This window comes from Streptopelia decaocto (genome assembly GCF_964273445.1).
Source record: "Streptopelia decaocto genome assembly, chromosome: 3".
Taxonomy (NCBI): Eukaryota; Metazoa; Chordata; class Aves; order Columbiformes; family Columbidae; genus Streptopelia; species Streptopelia decaocto.
In genome coordinates, this window is record NC_138656.1 from 99,574,915 (window position 1) to 99,595,818 (window position 20,904).

Sequence of the window (20,904 nt, forward strand, 5' to 3'; positions counted from 1 at the left end):
ACATCCACTGGACAGGCACTCCCAGAACAAAAGCTCAAATCTTGATTGTGTTCCCAGAAGAGAACTGAACAGAGAGGAGCTCAAAGACGCCTTTGACACTGGAGGTCAGTATAGTATTGCTTCCCTGATAGCCGTAGACTTTATGCCAAAATTGGTGCTAATCTTGCATTTGCAAAGCAGATTTCTGGGACAAATACTGGCATGGAAAAAACCTTTTCCAGTCTAGGTGATTTCTCTAAATAAAGATGGTAATAATATAGCAAGCTTATATCCACTACCTACTTTGTTTCAAAGATGGTTATTAACTGAAGATTCAGTCCACCTCCTTTTCTTGGCTAAGCCTTCTCTTACTGAATGCCAATCTGGACTGAGGTAATTGGCCAGTGTTTGAAATAACCCAGTTTTGTACATGGAGTTTAGAGGTCACTGCATGGTCAGAAAGGTATTTCAGTACTGCTTTATTATTCCATTTATAGAAGCCTAAAATAATAGTGCATAAGCTGATTTTCCATCAAACTATTTTTCTCCAGCTTCACTGCGTGGTTTATGTTTGCAGAAGCAGTTCGCAGTTTCTTCTGGCCTACCTAAGCATGCTTAGCTACAGTGAAGGGGAAGGAAACTACCCCAAAAGTCAAGTCCTTCCTCATTGCAGACACTCAATATTGCTTCACTGATTCAAACCAAGAGCAGGTTCTTTCTTGTATCCATGCATCCTTCTTCTATCCAAGCAAAGATGTCATAAGAGAATTAAGAAGCAGAATTTTTTTCAGATCCATCCTTTCCTTGCCCATGAGTTCAGCTTACAGTGCCAGCTGCTTTTCTGCCCATGAATAGCTCATGAGAGCTCACGAGAGCACTGGATGTGAGGAAGACACACATCTTGAATGACCATAAAAGTCAGGATAGATATTTGTCACTAGTCATTTCATAATGATAGGTCAACTAGCGTGTCCAAACCACAAAAAAAATAAGAGTACATTTTCCAAAAATCTGGAAGTCAGTGTATATCTAAACATTTAACTCCTCTTGGATACATGAAAGCTACTATTTAAAACACTTGTTATTTCATCTGCTGAGAAATTTGGTGAAGCTTGTCTCAAATTTTGTGCTAAATCTTCTTCCTTGACTTTGGAAACATTTATTCTGTAAAAATAAAAATTATTAGTAGCCCTCTAAGAGGGAATAAGCACTTCTCAGTATTTCCTGCTTCCTCTTCTACTCTAACTCTGCACGTTTATAAGTAAAAAGAAACAGTCCCATAGCCGGGAAGCAAAGCAGACCCAGCAGTGGAACACGTGCCGGAGCACTGCCAGACAAGGAGCCATGTGTGAGATCTGCATTGGACGATGCCTCTGAATGTGCAAGGACGAGAAAAAAAATCCCGTGAAGACTGTACACTTCTAATACACTTTGTTAAACAGTAGTATTTAAATTATGTCTTCAGACATGAAAATGAACAGGCTAAAGGGACCTGCTTTTATTTCTGCGTGTGTTCATATCAGTGATGAAAAGCAAGGGGATTAAGTTCACATTGGGAACACTGTGGGTTTCTAACAGCTGCTGGGACCACAGAGCCGCACTCAGACAGTGTCCGTGCCCAGAGAGGCACTGCTGGGGCAAGGGGAAGGGCTGCCCCAGGAGAGGGGGGCATTCCCCACTGGGATATAAATTATTATGGAGGAGATGATCTTTCTGTTTTGTTTTGGTTTGGTTTTTTTGGCTGGAGCACCTCAAGGAAAAAGATAGCAAGAAATGATGCATTGCTTTCTCCAATCTACGCAGCATTTAAACCTTTCCACCTTAGGTGAAGTGTTATCCGCTATGCCTCCTGCATGGCAGAGGTGGGGAGCAAATACTGCAGCCATCCTTTGCCAGTCTGGGTCACTGTCTAAAAGGAAAAGAATTTGCTTTCAGTACTTCTCTCCACCATTCTGCACATTTATTTATTTTCTAACCCTAGTGACCATTGAAGAATACTGACCCCATGGAAAGTGAGAAAATTAGGCATCTAGGAATGCCTAATGATAGGGACAGGTCACACATAGTAAGAGGGAGAAGGTGCACTGCTGGCATGACCTGAGAGAAGGGAATTTGGCAAAAATAGAAATAATGCAGTGAGAAAGCCTTTAGTATTTCCAGTTACCAGCAGAACTGTTGGCAAAACTCATATCCAAGGGTCCTTAAATTGCTGACAACGTTTTACTCTCTTTCAATCTGATCCAGCTACAGCTGGGTGAAGGAAGAGTTGAAGCATTACTAAGACTTGCCCCATGTAAGTCAGAGAGGTTTTGCCTCTCTAGAGAGGGCAGTCAGAAGTTATAGCAAGGCTCACAGTGACACAGGATAGAGGAGTGCATTTGTTGTTTGTTACTCCAGTTTGCTGTTAGTTGCCTAGATTCACTCTGTCCTCAAAGCAGCAGCATAAGAGGCAGCCTTTCTTCCTGAAGTGCTGCCTTGCATGGCTTTAACGCCAGCCTGAATTTCTTCATGGCACTGTACGTCTCACATCTGTTGTGAAGCTGACGCAACATACCCGGTTAATGATACATTAACACCAACACCCCAGCCTGTATGGGTTGCTGCTAGTTTCCAAGTAAATGGTTCGTTTTCACATGTGGAGTTTTCAGCAATCTGGATCGTGCTCCTATTCTGTTGCATTAGTAATGAGTAAAAGCATCTGATTTTAAGGAAATGCCTAAACCAGGTAATTTTCTATATTTCTTATATAGCATCTCTTTTAAACTTTTTTTCTTTTTTTTTGCTTCTAGTCCCATACTAAACTGTATCGACTTAAAAGGGATCCCTAACTGTTCAAAACTTCTGCAGAAGGGAAAGGACAAGAACACATGCCGAGTACTAGGAGGAATATCATTATGATTAATTCCTTGGCTGGATAATTTTGTCTGGTGATGGAGTTGTGATTAAATAGCCATATTAATTATTTATTTAAGACTGTTTAAAATATAGGTCATGGTTTCCAAATGTCTGAGGAAAATGCTTTCCATTAATCTATACAGAACAAAATAAAGACTGCTAGAGGCATCATCTATCTAGTTTGTCCTTACACGTAATTTCTACCTTGCCCCTTATTACTGTTGAGTCACCTCAAGGCTGAAAATTGCACAGGTGCTTTGGGATGTCAAATTCCCATTCAACTTCATAGGTGTCCAAGGCCTTCTGGATGTCGGAAAAAATTCTGACATCAGCGTATCTGAATAACGCAGCAGCAGCCCCGCAGCCTTTGAGGGTCCGCAACTGCAGCTGCTGCCGGCCTGGCTCCCTTCTCACTCCCCTCACCCTTCGGCTGCCAGCCAGCTCTCCCTGCCTTCTCCTCACGGCTCTTAGTGCTCAGCCATCACCATCTTCTAGCTCTCTTCAATCCTACAGTCACATCCTCTACACAATTCTGGTTACCTCTCTCCCAAGTCTCCTCTTCTACCAAAGATAATGATTGTGCTACTTCACATCTAGCTTCATGCACAATTCGGAACATTTCTGCAAGTGGTGCCCAGCTCTGTTCTCCAGCAGGCAGGACTAGTCCTGGTCCTATGGAATCTGGTAGGATTTTCCGGTTTAATTCAGTGGCTTTAGAGCCAGTTGAAGCAGAATTAGGCCATTTGATGCTAAATTCTCAGGATGTGCCTGAATAAAAATAGTACAAATACTGTGGAATTCAAGCTCTTCATCCATAATATATTCATCTTGAAGTGCACAGCTGCCATGCATATATTTATGTAACTGCTATCTGTAGAAATATTTAAGCATTCTGTTCATCTCTGAAAAAAAAATGTTTAGGAAAGTTAAGAATGGCTAAATGGTGAGAGCGAGCAAGGGGAGATCGTCATTAGACATGTGTCTTCATAAAGCAGCAAACCACTAACAGTTTCATCTGAATCGCTGAAGAAACACAGAACAGCTAGAAAATCTACAGAGAGGGACAAGGATGACCAGACATATGGAATAGAGGAAATCTAAGCAGACCACAACTTTACAGCTTATAATTAGACAGCTTAAGGTGGCAATGACAAGCGTCTCTGTGAGGTATACTATTCACAGTAAAAACACTTGAGGCAATCCTTAAAATCCTCAGACAGGAGGCTTAAAACAAAGACAATGTAATTAATTTATAGAACCCATTTCCATAACATGTTTTTTGAAATCAATAATTTAAACAAGTTAAAAAAACAAGATTGGATAAATTCATGAACAGTTGAGACATCGGAAGCTTTTAACCACAGTGCGATCTCCAGTCTGAGAGGACCAGCCACAGCAGAAGCGGGATAAGGATCAGAGAGGAAGGCGGCAGCACCCCCTACAAGTCCTCTCTCCTGCATTGCTGTTCTTCACCACCAGCTACTGAGAACTCTGGTCTCTCCCATTACGGCAGCTGTCACACATTTGCCCTGCCCTGTTCCCAGCCTTCAAAGACAAAAATGCCGCAAATAACCTGTTCTATATATGTAGTAAGTACTGCAGGCTGCAGGAGCATCTCTGCCTCTCCGCTCTGCCCAGCTGATATGGCCATGCAGAACCTCCTTACACATGCCTCTACTTTTTCCAGATTTCTGTTCCCTTCCTTTCTAAACTCATCTGTGACAAGTCTTTAGTATCGCATGGTCTTACAACACAAGCACAGTCACATTAATCAGCAATATTTTTATTCTGTTGCATCTCTGGCAGGCTCCTGGCAGTAGAGCAACAAACATCCCAGTAATAAATGAGCTTTCAAGTGCACCAGACTTTACAATTCAGCTGCTGGCATGTGGTCTCTGATCAAAACTTAACTTACACAAGCCCCGTATAGGCAGCACACCAAGTAGCAATAACAGCAACAACACTAATAAACAATGTAAGGCACTGCTCTGACCTCAAGAACACAAGCCAACCATCTTCCTAACTATACCAAAATCTATTACTTCAGAGGCTCTTTTCCTAAGCTACACCAATACTCTACTGAATTACAGTGAGGTAGGTAACTACAAGCATGATACCCATTTAATCTCCACAAACAATTAACTTGCACAGCTGAGCTCTACCACAAAATACCCTGCCTGCTGCCATGGGATGTTGCTTAACTTCATGTAGGTCATCGGTGAGGTAATAGACAGTTTTAACCAGCAACAGCAGAAAAGTAGTAAAATCCCATCACAACACATCCTTTGATAGGTTTTAATAAAAATACAGATCAAGTTTATAGCAGAAGAAACTGAAAAATAAAAGCAATTATTACCTCACTTTAATGTGTTTTAAATGTTTTCAAAGAACACAGAACTTTACTGCTAAATATACCCCAACAAAACATACATTCAATGTAAAAAAAAAATGCCTTAAACTTACCTCTTAGTTTACACTGATTTAATATATTTTTTCTTCTACTTTTCAACTTTCCTTGCATCTTGGGAATATAGTGGTTTTCTCCACCCGCTTCCTTCCTCTCACCTCCTCCCCCTCCAATCTGGCCTCCTTTCCTTCCTTGGAGGTTTTTAAGCTTTAATTTGAGAGTGTAAAGCTGAAAAATATTTGATACAATTTTTTTTTTTAATTAGAGAATTGAGCTCCTCACCATGGTTGAAGCATTTCTGGGAACAGCACCAAAAAGCTGGAAGCTACTGCACCGAGTAGCCACAGCATCTCTCTTAAAATCATCACTCATTTATTCTTCCCAGACAACTAGTGTTTCAGCATTTTACTTACAGACATGACTGCAGTTTAGGAGACGAAGGCTAGAAATGAGTCCGAGTCTCTTTGTTCAATTTTGGAATGTGAAACCTAGATTCCCAAATTCCAGCGTGGGCCCATCTCCAGCTGGAACAGGAACAAGACTCACCAAGTGGGATTTGACAATGTATGAGCTGAGGCTCATTTTCAATGAGCTCAGAAGGGTATTGATGATTATATGTTCTAACTGGAGGAGGTAGTTGTCAGTCTGCCTGCAGCGAGCATGTCACCACAGCGGGGAAGGGGAAATATTTTAGAGTTTGTGTGGGATTGTGCTTGCTGAATGGAGTACTTGGGAAGTCTCCTATCCTATAATTTGGACATTGTTGGGGAAAGGGAGGGGAAAGAAAAAAAAAAAAAAGGTCAGATCTAACAATTTAGGGCCTCTGCAATGCACGTTCACACTGAGGGGTGTTGAAGAGACTCAGCATTTCCATATGCTAGTGAGAAACAGCCTACAGTCTATTTTAGGTCTACATTAGTTGACTACAGCCTCTGTGTCTTTATTTTTTAATGCTTGACGTAATACAGTAAGAGTTTGCTTTCACCTAATAAAGAACATTTTCCTGATATGATATCAAATTTGTGGTAATGCTAAATAAGTCATCTTTTCTCTAAACGCTTACAGATGTTTCAGGCATGTGGATAGGCATGAGGAAGAAATTTTGTACAATGAGGGTGGTGAAACACTGGCCCAGGTTGCCCAGAGAGGAGGTAGATGCCCCATCCCTGGAGACATTCAAGGCCAGGCTGGACGGGGCTCTGAGCAACCTGATCTAGTTGAGATATCCCTGCTCATTGCAGGGGGGTAGGACTAGGTGACTTTTGAAAGTCCCTTCCAAACCAAACTATTCTAGGATTCTATTCATATAGTAGACTTCCTCTCCATTCCTTGTTTGCTCAGTCATTACATTTCAGTCTTTCCTCTTAAATCAGTCTACTTAACCACTGACTTATTTGCCATTGCTTGAACAACAGCAAATTGCTCCTGCAATCCACCCTATTTTTGTGAAGCTCAACAATTACTTGTCTGCTCTTTTACACAATCTATCTACACATTCTCCCAAAGACAGTATTTCCCTTTTTGGTATCACACTGATCACAAACTGGACTTTTCTGAAGCAGAAAAAAAAATATTTTATTGTAATTTAGTTTGGCTGTTTCTGTATACTTAATATGTATTAGCCATACAAAATCAGTTCTGAACTACTTTATCCCAGATGCATCAGCTTCTCTTTTTTCTCAATCTGAATATGATACATTGATAACTCCTCTTGCTCATGTTTCTAATCTGTAAGTATATTCTATTTTCTGTTTCCTGCTGTTTACATCATCTGCTGACTTCATTAACATGCTGTTCACTTGCTTTCTTTAATACTGTTAATGAAACTGTTAAATAAGGCTGAAACAGAGACAAATCATTATAGTAGTACATTGGACATGAGTAATGTGTCATCAGTCAGGTTTTCTGCAGTAAGGCCTAAAAGCCTGTTTATCAAAATCATTCCTTTTAATTGGTTTCAATAAGTTATTATTTGTAGAATTGACTGATGCTTAATTGTTGCATTACCACAAAGCTGTTTGAGAAACCTTGGCATAGAAAAGCTGACTGCTTATATATGTGTTTTTGTTTAAACCAAACCTATGGGAAAGTTTGGATTTGCTTCAGAATGGGTTTTAAACTATTTACTTGAGTTCTCCTTTCTATTTACCTCTTCATACTCACTATTTCATACCACAGTTTACTCTTACCGATTTAAGGTATTTAAATTAACCCCATGCAATTGATAAAACAATTAAGTTGCTTAAAAGCTGTGTAGAAGGGTACCTGATAACAAACATATAAGATTAAATAGAAGATAATATTATTTATTTAAATAGACACACATAGTGTGAATGTACAACAGACATAAACAGTTCCAAATGCATTTCCAGGATAACTAAGGGAGGCATGAGAGGTGTCTCTCTGTTAAACATCAAAAACAGATAAACACAGAGAAGGAACAGACAGATTTTACCTAATAGTTACTAATGACCTGCAAACAGACTAACTGAGAATAAATTAGGCTAGAAATGAGAAGGTATATAACAACCATCAGGACTGTGAGGCTTCAGATAAGTCTTGCAGTACTTGTAACCAAGGCAACGAAACTAATGTCTTTTAATACAAAGCTGGCTTGGTTCACAGGAGGGGCTGTCGAGTGGCTGCTTGAAAAGGCAGCGTATCCAGCCCAGTTTTCAGATGTGCCCGTCCCCATCTTCCTCCCAGCTCTACAAGCACAACACTGAATATCAATGAATCTTAAACCCTAACTTTGTATTTGAAACTACTGACTGTTCTCAAGCATGTTTTCTTCATACTGAAAGCCTGGAATTAATAGCGATCGTTTTGATGTACCTAAATTGCCTCATGAAATCTAAACAAAAGAAAATGAAATTATTATGCGTTATTACTAAGTAGACACTAGTAGCTAAAATTTTAAATGCCAAAATTCCAGCCTCTAAAACAGTAATTATAAGTAAATACACAAGGAGGAAAGCTTCACAAGCAAGGGTAATCCTGAAAAAAATGGACCTCAGCACTGGCCAAGTTCTTGCTGAAAAGCTCAAGTTCTCTACTCCTGACACAGAGCAGCTATGTCAGGCTCTGCTGCCTCTCCCAGACCTGCAGGCAAAGCAAATCATTTAGACCACAAGAACACCCCCTTGCTACTTTTCCTCCTTTCGCTGCCAAGAAGTATGGAAATCTCTCACGGGTTAGAAAAGATGGAAAATATTTGAATCCGGGTCCCCAAATCTATTTTGGATCTGTGAAGTGTCAGAGTTGATAGCAAAGGACAACTGGGCATTTTTTGTACTCATAACATTTTGGACATATAGGTCATTTCATTTTGAGGTTTTCACCTCAGCGACTCTTCCCGACATGCCAAAAAATCAGCAGAACTCTTTTCATAAATTAAAAACTAGTCTCAGTTAAAAAGAGTATCAAAATATTTGTTCATGGGTATGTATGAAATTTCATGGAATGAAGTGTTCTTGGTCCTCCTTGGAGCATTGTCCTTTAAGTTTTTTTAACCTTTATAGTGTATTATTTACACAGACTACTCAAAGAAAACAGGGCTCTTACTCTACATATGATCTCTTTATATGGCTGAATAGTTCATGGCCTCTTGAAAGCACACGATTCATTGTTTTCATCAGCCAATGATCATAATGATACAAAGAAAAATCATAGTAATTATAGAGCAGTCTACATAAAAGCTACATTTAATAAGCTATGTTCATCTCTGTTCCAACTCCACTCGCTTTTGTCAAAAACAAGGATGTATTTTACCATTATGTGCTAGCTTGCATAGCTACAATTATTATCCTTGAGAAAGCAGTAATGCTCTGGCCCATTTAGAGGTTAAACATTGTTTCTATCTGTTAACAAAAATACTGAATACTTAAAATAAACTGACAATGCAATAAATGTTCATGGAATCCAAACTAAGCATTCTTTCTCAAATCTCATATAAAATAGGCTTAATTATATTTTTTGCTTTTCAGCTGGACAACAAAAAGGGTAACAAAAGGCAAACATACATATATCTGTATGTGTGCATGTATAGGCATTTATACAAATATTGGCTAGAAATACTTGTATCATCAAAACTCTTTGTTTTTCATTGGATTACTAGTTGCTGTAGCATTTAAGAACTACAATTCAATTTCAGATGTCCATAAGAAGTCGAACAAAAAAAAGAAGACAAAATACACTCTTTGTTTAGAAGAGACCACAATCAATGTATGAGACAGCAGGAGGAGACAGACAGCTGTGCAGCACAAAGAAAATTGAGAAAAAAGTTGCTCAGCATACATCTCCGCACGTGACTACTTGAACTGAGCATTAGATGTAATCTGTTGCCATCACCAGGTGGTTTATGTAAACATTTATTGGTTATGAGGTCTCTTCAAATGCTATTTTGAATTGTTACTGGATTTATTTCAATATAATATGAACTAATGACAAAAAATCTCAGGGCACCAGCATAACCTGGTGCTATTTTACCTGTTGAATTTAACTGGGCAAAACTAATTCAGACTACCTTGCAGGAAGATAAAGCTTGTTATTGACTTTAAAGGGCTCGCTAACAGTAGCATACAACTTACAGTCTGGCATTATTTCAGTCTCACTGATTCATGATAATTAAAATTATTGTTTACTGCATAGTATACTTTTAATTAAAAAACAATAAGACATTTACATAGTTTCTTTCTTATGCTCTTTGTAAACATGTTGTGTTCTGCCACACAAGTGTTAACTTTCTACTGCCCTGGAGAGGAAGCCTTGTGCACACAAGGGAGGAAGAATGTGGCTTGGAGAACTAGATCTACAGAACTATCATGCAGTAATTCACCATTTCAGGTGGGAGGGATAAGGGGGGAAATTTCACATAACAGTTATGTAGGGGGGCAGACAATGGGGCCAAACAATAAGTCAGATAAGAGAATCAAATTCAAAGATCCCAACAATCTGGTTTAAGGCTATGCCAGAACTCCACATATCCTTCCTATTATTAAAAATCATGAAGTATCACAAAATCCTCCCATCTCATAAACTGCATACAAGATACCCATCTTCCCATCCTGCCATCTGATAGAGCTCCGAATTAGGGACTTATAAGCCTCAAGATAAAATGTGCTGTTGTCTAAAATAAAACTTGGAAAGCATACATTGTCTTTATAGGCTGGCTCACAGTCACAGGGACCATGTGTGTCTGCGCATGTATATGTCAGTTTATGAGACAAGACTACTGAACCTATTGATTAATTTCTAATTAAAAGAGAATAGAGTGAAGCACTGGGAAAATTCTGAAGAAACCTTGTATTGTGATATGCAGAAGAATGCAAGCTGCAGTTCATTGGTGTCTCCATAGAAACAAGACATATTGGAGGGTGTAAGACATTGTCAGAGGACTAAAAAATTTCAGCTTCAGCAGAAAACAGAAAAGCACCTAAGGGATTTTTTTAACCAGGAAAACAAAATTAATTATTCATTTCCCATATAGGAAGCATCTGTTTTTTAGATGAGTTACTTAACATATATCAGGATTAAGTTATGGACTGGGTAATCCTACGATTTTCTAATCCATAAAATCTGTAGAAAATGCATGGTTACACTTCTAAGTATAACGCCGAAGAGGAATATAAGTAGACTCTCAATGAATAATTGAAAGCTCCATTCAATGTGCTGTTAATTCTTGGTACCATTTTCACACTCGCTTTAGACAGGGTGCTTATGCATTCTTATGAATATTGGCCTATATGCCCCTGTCTTGGCCTGTGCAAAAGGCATCCCCAGGAACATTAAAGGCAGCAGGGAGACGTTTCTTGAATAAGACACTACGCTCTCAACCTGCTCAGCATCCCTCCTACTTCAAAATGAACAGAGACTCACAGCGTGCAGCTGCAGCGACTATTTTTAAGAAGTTGAACCCACACACAGGATGGATTAAAAAAGGCTCATCTCCTTCTGCCAACCTCAAGCTACAGGCATAGGGTTTTTTTTATTATGTGACCAAGAGACTTGTGTCAGCTGGTAGCTTCATGAGCTGGGCTGCTCTTCCCTGATTTTCTGCCCAGACCTGGCCAGTGCAGCCTCAAGGACAGTCCGCCAGATGAACCGACCTCAGCATGCTTAGATCCTCTCCTAAAGACAGTCCTTATCTGTGGAGCTCCCCAGTGCTGGAGATAACTCTGCTTCTCTGCTGAAACAAAAATTCTGGGGAAATTATCAGTTTTTAGTTTCCGCATCAAGTCACTTCTCCTCCACTTCCACAAATGAGCAGAAAGACTGTCTTGCTGCCTGCATTGCCCAGGGTACAGATGGGGTATATACATGTATATACATGCCTGCTTGTGCTATGCACACAAGCTAAATTTGACAATTGCTGTTAACTTTTGGCTGGAGGTCACTCTGGTTTTAGGAGCTTCTCTGCATTAAGATAATGCATGGCAGACACCAAAAGAGAAAAGGTCCTTCAGAATAATCAGGCCTTTTCCTGGTGGCATGGCATGGCATGATGCTGTGGCCACATCTAACCCTTCCACAACAATTAGCTGCTTTAAAGCTGCTTAGTCAGGAAGACGATTAAGGAAATGGATGAAAACTATGAGACTTCCCAGCTGCAAACAAGAGTTAGGTCTCTAAAAAGATGTATCAGGGAGTGAGATAGGAATGAAAAGGTTTAAGTTAAAGTGAAAAGAGTTATTTTGGGGCTTTTTGGTGTGCATGCAACACATAATGTTCTGTACAGAGCACCCATACTAGAAAAAATATTCAGAGGACACACTGGAGACTAAGTATTACATATTTTTTTTTTTACCAGTTCTGATCTTCATAATAAATATTGAGGTATTAGAGCTGTGCCAGAGCATGCAGACTGATTCTCTAGCTCTCTACAGACTTGCATCAATATACATTTAAGAACCAGTGCAATCCTTTAATTAATAAAGCATGGCTTCTTCCTGTCAGTTGCCAAAATTGATAAAAACACAAAAATGGGAGTAAAAGTGATTATGGCTCTTTTGTGTCCAGGTGTGCTTTTTAGCATTTGTTAAAAGACGTGAATTCAGAGAAATGTGAATGGATAGGCTCTATTGCTGCCTGCATAGGATCTCCAGAAAAAGTTAAAATTCATGGGTACACATGCAAAAGGGAAAAAAAAAAAAAAGAGATGCAGAAGATGATGAAAAATAGTTAATATTGCTATTTTTTTCTAAGGAGGATAAGAAATAAAAAAACCTTGTGATTTATATTTGCTCTTATGAGGACTAATGCAGTGGCCCTGTAACCCTGATAGCATCCTACACCCCTGTTTATATGTGCCACTCTTGCCCACCTAATCAGTCTTACAGATGTTAAAGGCATTTCTCACACAAGTAACATTTACTCAAGGAATAAGAGATACCAACAAAACCACTTTTTTCTGAAGGACATAATGCTAGACTGCTCCTTTAGGGAATCTCTTAAACTCTTCTTAGTTACAACTAAAACAAAAGACAAAAAAGCTGTGTGATCTCAAATATTCCAGCTTCACATCCTTCACTGTCATCACAACTTTGTCTCCTCATAACTTACACACAGTGACGTAAAATGAGGAAAGGATAAAATAATCTGAAGCCTCTTTTCCCCTTTCGTGTACTCCTTAGCTGTTTCCCAAACAAGGGAATGAGAAAGAGGAATGATTAACGTTTTCCGCTAGTTGTGCTACTTATTGATGAAAGTCAGACTGAAAGGACACTAAGAAATAACACTCAGAAAGGAAGAGTGCACCAAAACATCTGATATGCGGTTGCTGATGTGTGCACCATGATGATATATTACTGCAATTCCAGATTAAGTTAAATGGAATGGTGTTGACATATCTCAGGAGAAAATTAGCTACAGCTTACCCAATAAAGTCTTTATTACCCATGAAGCATGCTTGACACTTATTTTTACTAAGTATGGTACTTTATAGGAGTCTATACAAACACTGACTAAATGCTTTATTCTATCACAACTTATAGGTATGTTCTTTGATATTAGATCTGTCATATCAAAACCACATCCCTGCCGTGTGCAGTGACGGAACTTCAGCACGTTTTGACATCAGTAACATGCATTGACTTCCCCATAATGACTGCATGTGTCATGCATACATGCATGTATGAAGATCACTTGCACACTGAACAAACCAGAAAACACCATTGCATACACTCTCACTAGCTCATCTAAGAGGCAAATCTATCCCCAGACCTAAATGGTTCAGGCCTATGTAGCAAACACCAGTGATCAGTTGTTTATCCCAGGGCTTTGTTAGACATATTGCTGAAGGATTACAGTTGAACTTTCCTAATCTCAGCTCTAGGAACAGTGAGATCAAAGATTTCTGCCCAATCTCCCGTCCCTGCAGATGCACACAGACCCAAATTTTCCAGAGATTCACATTTTCTGGGCAGCCAAGGCTGGCTGAGTCAGCATAGGATTTACAAAGTTTTAGCACAGTTACTGGAGAAAACCCACTGGCCACGCTGGCTGTCATAGAGTTTTGTCACTCACAGTTATCAGACATGAGGAAAAAGTTGTGAATAACTTTTACGAAAGACTGAAGACTATGGCAGTGTGTCCATCATTCAGGTCAGTGGTTATGGCTGTACTGTGAGACTGGTGAATAATGGGTTTAATTTCATGATTTGCCAAAGGCTTCTAAGGGACATGAGGGAAGCTACAGAGCCCCCGTTTAATTCTTAAAATAAGGATAATGTTCTTTCCTCAGAGGTGTGCTCAGATGAAAACTGAGGCAGGTAGCCATAGTGTGCAACAGGTTCACACCGGTTTGTTCCTATATATGTATACATATACATACACACATATACATATGTACATATCACAGTATCACAGTATCACAGTATGTTTGGGATTGGAAGGGACCTCAAAAGATCATCTAGTCCAATCCCCCTGCTGGAGCAGGAACACCTAGGTGAGGTCGCACAGGAACATGTCCAGGCGGGTTTTGAATGTCTCCAGAGAAGGAGACTCCACAACTTCCCTGGGCAGCCTGTTCCAGTGCTCTGTCACCCTCACTGAGAAGAAGTTTCTTCTCAAATTTAAGTGGAACCTCTTGTGTTCCAGCTTGATCCCATTACCCCTTGTCCTATCATTGTTTGCCACTGAGAAGAGTCTGGCTCCATCCTCATGGCACTCACCCTTTATATATTTATAAACATTAATAAGGTCCCCCCTTAGTCTCCTCTTCTCCAAACTAAAGAGACCCAGCTCCCTCAGCCTTTCTTCATAAGGGAGGTGCTCCACTCCCTTAATCATCTTCGTTGCCCTACGCTGGACCCTCTCCAGCAGTTCCCTGTCCTTCTTGAACTGAGGGGCCCAGAACTGGACACAATATTCCAGATGTGGTCTCACCAGGGCAGAGTAGAGGGGAAGGAGGACCTCTCTCGATCTACTAACCACCCCCCTTCTAATACACCCCAGGATGCCATTGGCCTTCCTGGCCACAAGGGCACAGTGCTGGCTCATGGTCATCCTGTTGTCCACCAGGACCCCCAGGTCCCTTTCCCCTATATTCTCAGCAATGGACCCCCTATATTCCCCTATATTCCCCTATATTCCCCTATATTCCCCTATATTCTCAGCAATGGACCAATGGCAAAGACCTCACACAGTGAGTTTGGATAAACAACCCAAACTCATGTGTTTTCCTAAAATTTGCAGGCAGTGCATCTTACTTAGAACGAGGGATGATTTTGTAAATATAAACATCTTTACATTATGCTTCCTAAATCTATCCAGGACACCATAGGGCAATATTATTCCTTTAGTTATGTTACCACTTTGGCATATAACTGATTGATCGTGAGCGTATTTAAGTGAGTTTGTTTGGGTTTTGCATTTTGTATAGTGAATGCAAGCTGCTTTGAACAACTTTACTACTTTCTTTAATTAAAATAAAATAAAGCAGAAAAGGGACATGTTAATTTTCCAGAGTTGCAGTTTGAGCAAGGCACAGTGATGCACAATATGTTGCACAGAAATTGTGCCTGGTTAAAGCTCCTGATATTAAAGAATAAGCATGCATCCAAAAGACAGTCGGCCTCAGACGCAGACAGATTGACACAGCATGGTGCAAACACTTTTGTATAGAAGCTAGAAATGCCTGCCTGTGAAACTTTGGCAAGAGTAAGTCTGCACCATGTGTATCTCCTTGTAAGTTTAATTGTCTGTATACAAGCTATTAGTCTACCTTCAGGAGTTACTTTTCTTCATATTTTTCTACTTCTTTTGCAGCATTCTGGCTAAATGAATACGAGTAAGTCAAATAAACGAAAGGCAATCTGTGGTAATTTGAGGCTTTTGACCAAGCCTGAAGCCAGAGCTGATGAATAAGATAAATAAATAAACAGATAGATAAAGAAATGTTTGTCTCTTAATCAGTGCTGCTATTCCACAGGCTGAATTGCTCAAGGCAGAGGTTCTTTAGTGTAGACCACAGCTCAGCAAAGCTAATGTGTTGATCTCCTGCCATCACTGCACTATAGTGCAGTCCTCCTTGTGTTCCTCATTATTATCTCTTCACTGCAGTAAATAATAGAGCTATCCTTCATGAAAAGGTATATAAAATAATTTAATAAAAATTTGCACTAAGGAACAGTGGTCAACCCAACTGAAACTGCATGAAAGTTCTGCAGCAAAATCACAGAGATTTCTTAGAAGAATTTGTATGCTGATTACCTAGTTAGCAGCAATAATCAAAAGAATGCTATAGGGATAAATCAACACACCTACAAAAGAAAGGCATGAACTGAAAACAAGCACAATACATTTCACTTCTCCACATTGCATTTCAGTGCCACAGCACAACGAATCCCTGTGAACAGCACAGTGATGGCTATTTTGAAGGCACATCTATCTGCCTGCTAAAAAAGATTATGTCCTGTGTGAGTCTATTCAGACAGTTTAACTGCATTACAAACTGTACAGACTATCTATGCCATGTGCATGTGTTGTTTACATTATTGTCATTAGGATAGTCCCAAGGTATCACAATCAAATTTTTTCTTGGTCTCTTCCTTTTGGAAAATACAGAGTTTTCTTAAATATTTGCTCTGGGCTTGGTTTCATAGAAATTATAGTTTAAATAGGCATGATGTTCATTCTCATGTGTCTACATGAGGCTACATGTAGGCTGCTGGGGACTTACACAGGTGCCACGGTGACCGGAAATCTGAAAAACCTGCAACTCCACAGTTCCACCATTGCTGTGGGACTTCTTTGGCGCCGTGAACTATTTTGTTCTCTGTAACTCAGAAGTGCTATCAAGTTGCAGCTGAAGTGATCTGGAAGACAATCTACATTAACACATTGTGGAGCAACTCGCATCTGAGCACACAGTCAAACCTCCAAGGAGATGTGCTGCTTGGTGCTCCCTTCAAAGGGAAGCTCCTGAGGACAGGATGCTGTGCAGTGCTCTGAGAACAGTCAGACTGGCTGCCCGCTGGTCAGGCACTTCTCAGTCTGAAAGATGTCACCCGTGATGAGCCAGGGCTGGTCCCGGCTCTGGCACTAAGGACAGACTCTCACCCTCGCTTTGTGGGCTAAGGAGAGCACACAGAGCCACAGAGGCTGCTCTGGTGCCTGTTTGCCCTCATTTCTACCATGCTGGATGCCGTACAACCTCTCAGGGTGTGGACTATATCAAAGACGGACAAAAAAAGGCATGAACCTTATTGCTTCTACAAGTATATTTTTCCTCATATTGCAATGTTTTGGGAATGGTTGATCTGCACTGTCAAACTTGAGGGTTTTTCACAAAAAACCCCTACATGTGAATAATAATTACGAGAGCATTTCCATGAACTGAAACACTATGAAATTCATCAAAATTTAGATATTTTGGAATATTTCACTAAAAACTTTGTTTTCTCACCTGGAAATTTTCTGTGACACTTTTAAAAACCAGAATAAAATTAGTGAGGTTTTAAACAGATGAAATTCAGGACAACTTTGAAATTTCAGATCAGGGTTTCAATTTTCATCCTGGTCTGCCCTACACTCTTCCCTTCCCATGAGAAAAAGGCAGGACGCACTGCAGAAAAAAGCCTACATTACTGAATCTTCCACTTGCTTTGCCTACACATCATCACCTACACACCATCCGCATTACCTAAGGCTTTTTAAATTGCTGCTCCATTCTGTGATAATCAGATATATTAAGAACTTTTTGTTTTAAACAAAAAAGTGCCGTACTGGATGTGGGTACTCAGGCACTGGGGGCTGCAAGGCTGACTGTGAGGAGAGCTGCCCCGTGCCGGACACAGATGGTTCCAGCAGCTCCAACCACCCACGGCAGGGCACGGCTGAGCCCCTAGCTGAGGTGGTGGGGTCTTGGGGAAAATGTATTTAAGAAAGGGGAGAAAACAAGGGGGAGAACAGCTTTGCAAGCACCAAGGTGAGAGAAAATGGAGGGGGAGGAGGTGGTCCACGCACCACAGCAGAGATTCCCCTGCAGCCCGTGGTGGAGCAGATATCCACCCTGCAGCCTATGAAGACCCCATACAGAAGCAAGTTTATCCTGAAGGACTGCAGCCCATGGAAGGACCATGCGGGCAGGGAAGATGTGTGAGGAGGAAGGAGCAGCTGTTATGGACTGACCACAGCCCCTATTTCCCAGCCCCTGCACCGCCTGGGGCGGGGGAGGCAGAGGAGTCGGGAATGAAGGAGTGAAGTTGAGCCTGGAAAGAAGGAGGAGGCTGGGGGAAGCTGTTATTTTCATTTGTCTTTGTTTCTCACTATTCAAAACTATTTTTAATGGGTGATAAATTAAATTGATTTTCCAAAAGTTGAGTCTGTTTTACCTGTGCTGACAACTGGTAAGTGACCTCCCTGTCTTTATCTCATCCCACAGCTTCTTCACCTTATTTTCTACCCCATCCTGCCGAGGAGGGGGAGTGAGAGAGCAGCTGGGTGGGTGACTGGCAGCTGGCCAAGCTCAACCCACCACAGGCACTGAAATCAGGAATATACACCGTTCTAGAAATTAAGTACAGCATCACATCAACTATCTTGTTAATTAACTAAAAAGCACTGCTTCAAGTCATGAATACAAAAGCACACCACAACTGTAGAGGTTTGTAATTATAGCTAAGAATTACAGAAGAGGTTAACAGATGAATGGTTATCTGTCTTTTATAACACCATTTCGAAAAATTGTTAAATAGCTTGGTGGAAAATACACTGTTCCTTGTTATTTCTGCAGACTGAAAACAGTGAAAGCCTTTCCCGGCTCAAGGTTGCCTAGCAAGACTCCGATAGCCATGTAGGGAAACAGTCCAACATTCTACCTAGGCAACTAATTTCGGTATTGGAGGAGGCACATTTAACCCCTGTAAGTACATCAGTGGCAAGTGAAAGAAGAACACCATGAGCAGAGTAGGTGGGAAAGGGGCTGGTTTGTGCAAATAATCCACCTAGTCTAAGATAACACATAGGGAAGTTAAATCAAGTCTCCAGACTAAGCCTTAGTTACAGCCATGTAAACTTGGAATCATTTAAGCTAATACCTTAGCGATTCAAAAGATAATCTGCTCGATATAAATGCTAAATTATTAACCCCTCCACCAAACCAGATCTCAGGTTTTACAAGAAGATATTTTACAAGAAGATATAAACATATTCTTATTAATCTACATGAATAATGTCTTCTTGCTGAAAATAAAAATCCTTCCACTCTCAATTCAGATTTATGCTTACTCAGTGGACTTCAGAGTACTCCTACATCTGATTTTTCCTACTATTAAATACGCCAATGTTTTGACTGAGAGGATCTGTAACCTTTTGCTAAAAAGCAAATAAAAATCACACAAATCTCATTTTGAAACCAACCTATAGAACACTTAGTCAGACATCTGAATCGATAGATTTTGCATGCTTAGGGAAGGTTTGGTAGATCCCTACTTCCCTTTACTTGTGTGCACATCTTGATTTCATTCTTCTCATACTCTATACAACTTCTACATAAGAGTGTCCTTCATTTGAAGAGAACAGCTGCTAGCACGGTAATCACAGTGTCCCCTTCTGTGTCAGAAACAGTAGCTAGGAATCCTGTTCTCAATTGTTTTGCTGCATCACAGCTGCATGAATAAGACCACTTAAATTTACACACTAAAAAAAAAAAAACAGTAAAGTGTTTTGTTTGGAGGAATCTCTATTATTCAATGTCCAATACTGTTTTGATCTGTTCACAGATTTCAGTGTCTCTGAAAAAATTTTAGGCATGTCAGCTTTGTCTGAATTCCCTTGGAGCAGGGGCGCAGGTGCCATGTCCATGTGACCAGGAGCTATGCAACCCCCCAGCCTGCAATCCCATGGAAATCACATCTTGTCATAATCAAGTGACTACCCCAGATTGGATTCTTAATGGCACACTACCTGGAAATTCAAGTGCAGCCTCTTTTAGTTTCAAACTAACCCATTTGAAAGCATACAGTTAAACTTAATTGTTACAAGCATTTAACATGAGTGAAAATTCTAGAAAGCAAAAATATATTATTTCACCCTTGGAGGACAGGGAGAAAAATGTCCATATTGTATTCAGAAAACTGGCACTGCTAAAGAAAAAAATTACAATGGTTGATCTCATGATATTTAACTGCTAATAGAACTTGGAACTGAAATTGGTGAAATAGAAATTGTGCCATTAAATTAATATTAATATTATAGCAGTACTCTTTTGAAATGCAGTTTTAAATATCTGAGTTGATTTCCAGGTCTCTGTGCTACTTGTGGATGTGATTTCTCCTCTTTCATTCTCATGCCCAATGCAGCAGGGCACACATGGAACCTTTCGGGCTAGAAGGTTTTCTCAGTGCTTCAAAACTAAAATACATGTAAGTGCAGAATGTGTTAAAGAGTTGCACTTCCTAGTACTTCCTTATGATAGTCTTCAACCAAATCTCACCAGTGGCAGTATCTTCCATGTATTTTCAATTTCAAAACATTAATTTTTGGAAGCTAATGAAAATCTGCATTCTTTATTAGGTCTTTAAGTCTGCCCTTGCCTCCTGCTATAATTTTAAGTTTTAAATCTAAGGAAATGGAAAACATGGTTGAAGAAGAGATTTGAAAGTGAGCGCATTAGTGGCCAGGTTTCCTAGGTGTCTTCAATGATTTTTGCATGCAGAGGCTCTTTCACCGGACTTTTTCAGAGTCCAAGCAAATTGACAGAAGAGAATCAATGCAAATGTCTGCCCTTCTGTGAGAATAATTTCCCCTTCTTCAGAATAGGCAGAAACATTTATGGACATCATAATATGTAATTTTTATCAATTTATGTCGGTAGTGCTTCTCAAATATACAGTGAGCAGCTCCTGCACTTTTATGTCCAAGAAGACAGCCTTTTACTACCTTGTAAGGTATTATCATCCATACTTTCAGAGGAATGACTTGTAAAGAAATGGAGTGACCTGTAACAACCAAAAATGTTTCCAGCACAGTCACACCTCCACCTTCCAAAACTGTGCCTGACAAACTCACCTTGCTCTTTTTTTTTATCAGGAATAATGTATATATCCCATTTTTTTTCTCAAGTATCTGAGTAATTTATCATTCTATTATCTGTTGTTAACGGCATAAGCATAAAAATCAAA

The 20,904-nt window shown here is 40.0% G+C and overlaps 1 long non-coding RNA gene across 1 annotated transcript in view; it reads right to left on the bottom strand.

Moving 5' to 3' along the window:
• LOC309437901 overlaps nucleotides 1-5,436 on the bottom strand; it is a 67,061-nt gene extending 61,625 nt beyond the window's left edge. The window contains exon 1 of the long non-coding RNA XR_014183672.1: nucleotides 5,338-5,436. This is a non-coding gene — a long non-coding RNA (uncharacterized lncRNA). The remainder of the gene's footprint in view (nucleotides 1-5,337) is intronic.
• Between the last annotated feature and the right edge of the window lie 15,468 nt (nucleotides 5,437-20,904).